The 10,076-nt window shown below is 37.9% G+C and overlaps 1 pseudogene; it reads right to left on the reverse strand.

Moving 5' to 3' along the window:
• Nucleotides 1–9,252: 9,252 nt before the first annotated feature.
• LOC124529474 (uncharacterized) lies at nt 9,253–9,367 on the reverse strand (annotated as a pseudogene).
• Between the last annotated feature and the right edge of the window lie 709 nt (nt 9,368–10,076).

Raw genomic sequence — 10,076 nt, forward strand, 5'->3', positions numbered from 1 at the left:
ATCAGGCTCTATGCTGTCAGAGTGGAGTCCCGTTGGGATTCTCTGTCTCCCTTGTCTGTCCCTCCCCTGTGCACGGTCCATCTCTCTCCCTCCCTCTCTCTCTCTCTCTCTCAAATAAACAAACTTTAAAAAGAATTTAAGGAGCATCTGGGTGGCTCAGTTGGTTAAGTGTCTGACTTCGGCTCAGGTCATGATCTCACAACTTGTGAGTTCAAACTCTGCATCAGGCTCTGTGCTTACAGCTCAGAGCCTGGAGCCTGCTTCAGTTTCTGTGTCTCCCTCTCTCTCTGCCCCCCTCCCCACTCATGCTCTGTCCCTCTCTCTCTCTCTCTCTCTCTTTCTCTCTCTCTCTCAAAAATAAACATTAAAGCAAATTTTAAAAAAAGAATTTAAAAATAAAAAATAAAACTCAAATATAGGGGGCTCCTGGCTGGCTCAGTTGGTAGAGTGTGCAACTATTGATCTTGGGGTTGTGACTCTGAACCCCACCCTGGGTATAGAGATTACTTTTTAAAAAGACTCAGGGGCACCTGGGTGGCTCAGTAAGTTAAGCCTCCAACTCTTGATTTCAGCTCAGGTCATGATCTCACAGTTTGGACAATTCCAGCCCCACATGGGGCTCTGCACACTGACTTTGTGGAGCCTGCTTGGGATTCTGTCCCCCTCTCTCTCTTCTCCTCCCCTGCTCATGCTCTCTCTCTTTCTCGCTCAAACAAAACAAAACAAAACTCGAAAGTAGGTTTTATTTTTATCATATGGCTTTTTTAAATGTTAATTTATTTTGAGAGGGGGGGCAGAAAAAGGGGGACAGGATCCGAAGCAATGGAGCCCAATGCAGGGCTCAAACTTACAAACCGTGAGATCACGACCAGAGCCAAAGTTGGATGCTCAACCAACTGAGCCACCCAGGTGCCCCTTCATATGCATTTTAGGCATCTGTCGCAATGATCTATTTGACCTCTTGATGTGATGTATTAGATCAGGTGTTTGAGGATAAACTTGACCATGTTTCTAACCAATTGGAGAATTTAACTTGCAAGTACTTGTTTTATTTAGGATTTTTACATTTCTTTAATGGTGGAAATTGTTCTGAATTTGTGTGTGTGTGCTTTGTCAGGTTTTAAATCAAAGTTTATGCTGATTTTATAAAATGAACTAAGAGACTTTCTTTTTCCATTCTATGTAACCATTTCTATAATGTATAATTGTATTTTTCATGAAAGAATCCACTCTTCAAACTATCTAAGCCCAAAACCCTTTGAGGAATTAATTCTTTATCTTTTTAATTTCTCCTGTTGTATTTTTTTTAATGTTTATTTGTTTTGAGAAAGAGAGCAAATGCACACTTGAAAGGCAGGGAGGGGAGAAAGAGAGAATCCCATGCAGGCTCCATGCCCACCATGGAGCCTGATGCAGGACTCAATCTGTCCACTGTGCAATCATGACCTGAGCAGGAATCAACTGACTGAGCCACCCAGGCACCCTTCCCTTAGTTTTTAATTCTTTTCTGTCTTCTTCTTCACTTATTTGATAACACATTTTCCTAGGAAATGTTCAATTTTATCAAATTTCCAGACTTACAGCGCAGCATTATGGAGTAGTACATAAAGTATTCATGATTAAAAACAAAATCTTGTAAATGTAATTGTATTATCATTCTTAATTTTCTGAATTGTGTTTTTACCCTCTTTCCTCAATTAAGCTGCCTGACTTTAGTCTGTATTACTGGTTCTTTAGAAGGAAAAATAGTTTTGGGGTATATAAATGAATTACATTCTTCTCCTATTTTTCAATGATTTTTTTCTGTTTTTCCTCATTTTTACTTTTTATTTTTTTAATTTTTATTTATGTATTTATTTTTTTTAATATGAAATTTATTGTCAAATTGGTTTCCATACAACACCCAGTGCTCATCCCAATAGGTGCCCTCCTCAGTGCCCATCACCCTCATTTTTCCTTTTTAAATTTACCTTATGTTATTTTATAGTTCTTTATTTCTTATTTTATTTTATTTATTTTGAGAGAGAGCACACCAGCAAGAGAGAGCAAGCAGGGGAGGGGCAGAGAGAGAGAGAGAGAGAGAGAGAGAGAGAGAGAGAAAGAATCCCAACGAAGCAGGCTCTTGCTGCCAGAATGGAGCTGGACGTGGGGCTCAATCTCATGAACCGTAAGATTGTGACCTGAGCCAAAATCAAGAGTGAGATGCTTAACCAACTGAGCCACCTAGGTGCCCCCATAGTTCTCTATTTCTGATTGGAATGTTATGCTTAGTTCATTTATTATCGTTCTGTATTTTCCCACAGTGGAAATACGTAACATCATAAATTTGCCTATAAGTGAAGCTTTGGCTGCAGCCTACACATTTTGCTATGAATATTACACTGAAATTTGGCTTTGGCTTTGGAATGAGGCTAAAATCTGCTGTTACACTATTACATTTGACCTTTAGCCTGTGGAAGACTAAATTGTCAAATGCTGACTTCAAAAAAATTCAAGGCAGCTCTGAACTTGTGTGAAACTAATGACCATGCGGTCATGTATATTACTATGATTTTTAATCAGATTTGGTACATCAGTAATGTGTACAAGGGTCATTTGGATATGTTTTTAATATTTGTTTATAGGACAAGCATTTTAGAGGTTCCTGTAGGAAAAAACCATATGCTTTATATATGGAAATCCTATCAGTCAGCTGAAGTATAATAGTATATTTATGGGGCACCTGGGTGGCGCAGTCCGTTAAGCGTCCGACTTCAGCCAGGTCACGATCTCGCGGTCCGTGAGTTCGAGCCCCGCGTCAGGCTCTGGGCTGATGGCTCAGAGCCTGGAGCCTGTTTCCGATTCTGTGTCTCCCTCTCTCTGCCCCTCCCCCGTTCATGCTCTGTCTCTCTCTGTCCCAAAAATAAATAAAAACGTTGAAAAAAAATTTTTTTAAATAAAAAAAAATAGTATATTTATTATTGTAAGAGTATAATATTGCAATAATTAGTGATGATGTGAAAAGTAGGTAAAATACACATATTAAGTGAAAAAAGCACTTTATATCAGTTTTATATATATATATATATACACACACACATATATGGTATGAGACAATTATTGTCAAATATATGAATATAATATTAGTATCTGGAGAGATAAAAATCAGAAAATTGTATTTTTATACAGTAATTGTCCCTGAAAATGAGGTTCTAGGACATTTTTAGTTCTATTTTATGTATTTATTTAACGCTTGAATTCTCATTAAGAGCATATATTATTTTTTATAAGAAAAAAATAATAAATATATTTAAAATGCAAACAAAACTGAAGATATACAAGTTAGTAGTCTGATAAACTATATGATGATCTTTCTCTTATTGGAAGATTCTGTGACCCAGTTACCTAGGACTTTTATTTCCTCATGCTTCTTTTTTATTTTAATGTTTATTTATTTATTTTGAGAGAGAGGGAGAGAGAGAATCCCACGCAGGCCCCACACTATTAGCGCAGAGCTGGACTCAGGGCTCCAACTCACAAACCATGAGATCATGATCTGAGCTGAAATTCAGTCAGATGCTCAACGGACTGACCCACCCAGGCATTCCATATTTCCTCACACTTTTCTTGCTGGCCTTTCTACCACTTCACTAATCACTATGCATAGACAAGGAGAAAAACAACTAGTAAATTATGTCATATTTTACCAGCTATGATGAAGAAATAGACAAAGTAATGCAACGGATTCATATGAAGTGTTAAATCTTAGATAGTATTCAAATAGGGCCCTTTTGTGCTTGATCAAGGAACTCAGTTTAGCCAAATAGATTGTTACATGAAGGATACATGGGAGGGGAATGAGCATTGGGGGCACGGGGTGGAACTGAAGAATCTGAGACTCAGTGATAGACTGATTGTCCAGTCAGCACTCACAAGAATTGGACCTGGGGAGACAACAGGACCCAGGAGGCTCAAGGGACTGACAACTCTGTGTCTTCTCTCTTGCTGTGTATGGTCTTTCTTTCTCAGAGTATCTTTTGTCCATCTCTGAATTTTTGGTCTCTTTTCCTCCTGCTTCCCATTGGCCTAATCCCTCCCTTTCTACTATTTATATCTACTGTTTTCACTCTTGTTTTCTCAAAAACCTTACTCCTTTGTTAACTCTTCTCTCTCCTGTATCCTCCATCTTTTTCTTTCTACTGAATTCTATCCACAGGTATGTAAATATGCTTCTGCCATCTTAAAAACCAAAACAGGGGCACCTGGGTGGCACAGACTGTGTGTCAGCACAGAGCCCACTTTAGATCTTCTGTCTCCCTCTCACTCTGCCCCTCCCGCATTCTCTCTGTCTCTGTCTCTCTCAAAAATAAATAAACATTTAAAAAGCAAACAAACAAACAAAGGCAAGGGCACCTGGGTGGCTCAGTTGGTTAAGTATCCAACTCTTGATTTCAGCTCAGGTCATGATCTCACAGTTCATGAGATCAAGCTCCACATCAGGCTCTTTGCTGTCAGCGCAGACCTTGCTTCAGATCCTCTGTCCCATTCTCTCTCTGCCCTTCCCCCACTTGCTTTCTCTCTCTCTCTCAAAAATAAATAAACATTAAAAGAAAATAAATACTCTTATAACAAGATAATTGAAAATGCGAGTGATTGCTCATAGATTAGTGCTGTCTGATAGAACTTTCTGCAGTGATGGAAATGCTCTGTATCAGTGCTACCCAATATCATAGTCACCAGCCACAGGTAGCTATTGAGCACTTGATAGGAGGCTAGTGTGACTCAGGAACTGAACTTTGGATTTTATTCAATGTTAATTAAGTTGAATAGTCACATGCGGCTAGTAGCTATGGTATTGGACAGTTTTCTTCTAGGTGAAAAGAAACAAAAGAGGGGCACTTGGCTGGCTCAGTCAGTAGAACATGTGACTCTTGATCTTGGGGTAGATTACTTAAAAAAATTTTAGTTGAAAGAAATAAAAAAGCAATAAAATGCAATGTGTGAATTTTGTTAAATGTAGTGAAAAACAGATGCAAAGGTTCTGTTTGGTTTCAGTTTAGTCTCTGCCTCCCCTGGTCTACATCCAACTCTTTTTCCCAACTGTTAATCCTACTAACCAACAGTGACTCCAGGCCTGCCACAGGCCACAGAACATCCTTCCCTATAGCTCTCCACTAGTTCTCCTTCATGACCCCACTCCAGCAACTGGATGTGCCCAGCTTCCTATATTCCCCTTCAATGTCTCCCTTATTCACCCAGGCTTCAGGAGGGCTGGTTAGTGATTCAGCCCTCATCCTCCAACTTTCCCTTTTGAACCATTGCTTCCTATTCTTCTCCCATCATATTAATTCTTATTCCTATAATAAACTCTTTACTCCATAATACTCATAGTGCTTCTGCTTCCCTGGTTGATTCTTAACTGATACTCTCCTGAAATCTTATTCTCTCAGAATTCCTCAACTCAGGAAATGGCATCAACATCCATCAATTTTCCCCTTAACTCCCTACTTTCAGTCCACTACTTGGTCCTTGGCAAACTAGGTTCAAAATACACTGTTGAATATGTCCCACCTCTTTCTACTTCTTCTGCAATACCTTCGTCCAAGTAACTTCATCCTTAGCTGGTTCCACCTCTATCATCATCCCCCAATATCTATTTTGTTCCTAAACATGTGAAAAAATTTAATGGTGTCCCATTGCACTTACATAGTCCTGCATAATTTAGCTCTGCTCCTATCAACTTCTCAAAATTCATCTTGAGCCATTATCTTCTTTACCAAATATGCTTGGCCACACTGGCTTCCTTTCAGGAAAGACCAAGCTCTTTCTTCTCTCAGAGTTTTCGCACATGCTATTCATTGAAATATTCTTCCAGCTCCCTTTTATTCCTCACTTCCCTTGGTTTACTCTTTCAGATCTTGGTTTATACGTCACTTCCTCTGAAAGGCCTTCCTTGACCAGCCTAAGTAGGTCCTCCTTCCTGTCATTCTGTAACACTATATTATGTTAATTTCTTCTTTGCATTTATCATATTTTATAAATATTTTGTTTCCTTATTTATTCTGTATTTTTCTCACTTAGCTGTGATTTCCATGAAGGCAAGAGGTATATTTCTGCTTTATTCTCCTAGTGCTTAATTTAGTGCCTGGCACATAATTGGTGCTCAAAATGTGTTCGTGGAATGATGAATGTAGTAAGTGGATTCCTCCTACCTTCTGCTTATTTATGGTTTCTGTTTCCTTATAATTTTAGTTTGACATGATCTCCTATAGTTCAGCTCTAACTTCCTCCTCAAGATACTGACTCTATCTTTGGTTTTTCTCTAGAAATGGTCTGGTGCCTGATGCTGGTTTAATAAACTGTGGCAAGGCAAGGATGAGTGGTAATACAGAGTAAAACTCTGACAGCCTAGATTGCTCCCTTAGCAGGGACTTTGGGCAAAGTTACCCTTGGAAAGAGCTTTCAGACATACCATGATGGACATGTTCAGTATAAGATTATTACTATATTTTCCTCTTTTGTGCCATAATTCATCATGAAAATCTGAGCCACCAAAGATTGCTTGTATTCTGGGAGTCCATTCAGAATAGAATGGGAATATTTTGATAAAACCATTATGGTTTATGTTTACATAATCCTTGTTCTTTTTGTAGTTACCTGTATAAAGTTTGTGACTTCTTATAGTTTAATCAGTCACCTTTCATTGTACAAGTTAAATGCAAACAGCCAAAATGACACTGGGCTCTTTTTTTCTTTAAAGTTTGTTTGTTTGTTTGTTTATGTAATATCTATACCCAATGTGGGGCTCGAACTCACACCCCTGAGATCAAGTGTTGCATGTTCTTCCAACTGAGCCAGCCAAGTGCCCCTGAGATTGGACTTCAAATTTAAGAACAAGAAAAAAAGAAAAGGAAACTAAAAGCAATAGAAAGAGGGGCACCTTGGTGACTCAGTTAGTTGAGTGTCCAACTCTTTGTTTCAGCTCAGGTCATGATCCCAGGTCGTGAGATTGAGCCCTGTGTTGGGCGCTAAGCATGGAGCCTTTTTAGGATTCCCTCTCTCTCTCTCTCTCTCTCTCTCTCTCTCTTTCACCCCTTCTCCCCTATTCTCATTCTCTCTCTTCCTAAAAAGATTTTTTTTAAGATTTTTAAAAAGCAATGGAAGGAATGTCTACCATTTCAAATATATTTAAAACATTAGCATTTGGGGGGCGCCTAGGTGGCTCAGTCAGGTAAGTGGCCAAGTTCGACTCAGATCATCATCTCACAGCTTGTAAGTCTGAGCCCCTTGTCGGGCTCTGTGCTGACAGCTCAGAGCCTGGAGCCTGCTTCAGATTCTATGTCTTCCTCTCTCTCTGCCCTTCCCCTGCTAACACTCTGTATCTCTCTCAAAAATAAATAAACATGGAAAAAAATTTTTTAAATACATTATCATTTTTTAAATTAATAGATTTTTTTAAAGAGCATTTTTAGGTTTAAGAAAACTGAGCAGAAAATATAGTTTCCATATACTCCTTTCCCCAGGCCTCCTCTACCCTAGTGTCCCCTATTATTAACATTGTGTGTTAGTTGGTATGTTTGTTACAACTGACAAGTGAATATTGATACATTATTATTAACTAAAGTCCACAGTTTACATTAGTGTTCATTCTTTAGGTAGTTCATTCTATGAGTTTTGACAAATGTATAATGACATGTATTCACCATTATAGTATCATAATAGTGTCATTTCACTGCCCTAAAAATTCCCTGTGTTCTACCCATTTATCTATCCTTCCCTCCCTCTCAACTCCTGACAACCATTGACCTTTTTCTATAGCTTTGCATTTTCTGGAATGTCATACAGTTGAAATCATACAGTTTGCAGCCCTTTCAGATTGGTTTCTTTCACTTAACAAAATGTATTTAAGATTCCTCTGTGTCTTTTCATGGCTTCATAGCTTATTTCTTTATAGCACAGAATAATATTCCATTATATGAATACCAAAGTATGTTTATCCATTCACCTATTGAAGGGCATCTCAGTTCCTTTCAAGATTGCCAATTATAAATAAAGTTGCTGTAAACACCCAGTACATTTTTGGTTTTGGTGTGGACTTAAGTTTTCAATTCATTTGAGTAAATACCAAGGAATGCAACTGCTGAATCATATAGCAAGAGTATGTTTAATTTTGTAAGAAACTGCCAAACTGTCTTCCAAAGTGGCTATACCATTTTGCATTCTCACTAGCAATGATTGAAAGTTCCTGTTGCTCTACATCCTTGCCAGCATTTAGTGTCGGTATTTTGGATTTTGGCTCTAATAGGTGTGTGGTAGTATTTCCCTATTTTAATTTGCAACTCCCTAATGATATGTGGTGTTGAGCATCTTTTCATATGTTTAATTGCCATCTGTATAGCTTCTTTGGTGAGGTATTTATTCAGAACTTTTGTTCATCTTTTAATAGAGTTCTTTGCTTTCTTATTGTTGAGTTTTAAATATTCTTTTCACATATGTTTTTAAGATTTTTAATTTTTTTAAAGTAATCTCTACACCTAGTCTGGGGCTCTAACTCACAGCCCTGAGATCAAGAGTCACATGCTCCACTGACTGAGCCAGCCAGGCACTCCAGAGTTCTTTGCATACTTTGGATATTAGTCCTTTAACAAATAACGTGCTTTGCAAAGATTTTCTCCCAGTCTGTAGATTTTCTTTTCATTCTTTTAGCAGTGTCTTTGCAAAGCAGGAATTAATTTTATCACATCAACTCTTTAATTACCATAAAGATAAGATGTCATGGATGTTGCAAAATACTTTCTTTTTTTTAAGGCAAAAATTATTTTTTAAGGAAAAATCCACTTTTTAAGGAAAAAATCTATTTTAAGGAAAAAAAGCTCCACTTTTTTTTCCAAAAAATTTCTTGATTACTAGGAAGATGGAATTGAATGACTTCCAGTCTCTTTTGGTTCTAGGTTTTTATGGTTCTGTGGAAAGAATGATGGTGTATTGTGGATTTTTCCTGTGTTAATTCTGGGATCCCCTCTCCATTAGCACAGTAATATATGGCAATTGAAAGAAGTTTAGAAAATGTAGAAAAAAGAAAATATGATTTTTTTCTAAACAGTGTGGCACTAAGTGGAAGAATTTTGGATGACAAAAAATTCAAACAGGCATGCCTATATGCCTGTATTTCATTAACTGTAGTGAAATTAACCCTTTCACTACTTCATGGATAAAAAGACACTCATGAGGCACATAAATAATTAATTTTTAATTTTTAATTTTTTTAATTAAAAAAATTTTTTTTAATATGGGAGCTTCACACATTTGCAGGTCATCCTTGTGCTGGGGCCGTGCTAATCTCCCCTGTATCTTTCCAGTTTAATATATGTGCTGCTGAAGCAAGCACAATGATTAACTCTTTAAAAGCACATATTTGGGGCATCTGGGTGGCTCAGTCAGTTAAGCGTCCAACTTCAGCTCAGGTCATAATTTCACAATTCACAAGTTCGAACCCTGTGTCAGTCTCTGTGCTGACAGCTCAGAGCCTGGAGCCTGCTTTGGATTCTGTGTCTGCATCTCTTTCCCTGCCCCTCACCTGCTCATGCTCTGTCTGTCTCTCTCTCTCTCAAAAAGTAAACATTAAAAAAATTAAAAATAAATAAAAATACATATTTATCGTAAAAAGTATAACCAAAGTGTATGAAGTAAAAAGTGATGGTCTCCCTCCACCCCATCCTTATCTCTAATTGTAATTATTTCCTATAGAAACAAAAATCTTTATAGCCATGCTTACCTGGTTATACACATACATACAGACCTGCAAGCTTCATGAGTCAGGGATCACCTATGACTATATCTTGACATACATCATTATAAGCCTCGTGCATACAATGGAGCTTAGTACACAGAAGGTGCTCAATTGAATGAATAAATGTCACACTCTACATTATTCTATAGGTGACTTTTTTTTAAGTTTATTTATTTTGAAAGAGAGAGAGAGAGAGTATGCAAGTGGGGAAGGGGCAGAGAGAGGAGAGAGAGAATCCCAAGCAGGCTCACACCATCAGTGCAGAGCCCGATGTGGCGCTCAAACTCACGAACTGGGGAGATCACTA

This window comes from Lynx rufus, unplaced genomic scaffold, assembly GCF_022079265.1.
Source record: "Lynx rufus isolate CCGP_SWC_20201006 ecotype Redwood Valley unplaced genomic scaffold, mLynRuf1.p SCAF_6, whole genome shotgun sequence".
NCBI classification, from domain to species: domain Eukaryota; kingdom Metazoa; phylum Chordata; class Mammalia; order Carnivora; family Felidae; genus Lynx; species Lynx rufus.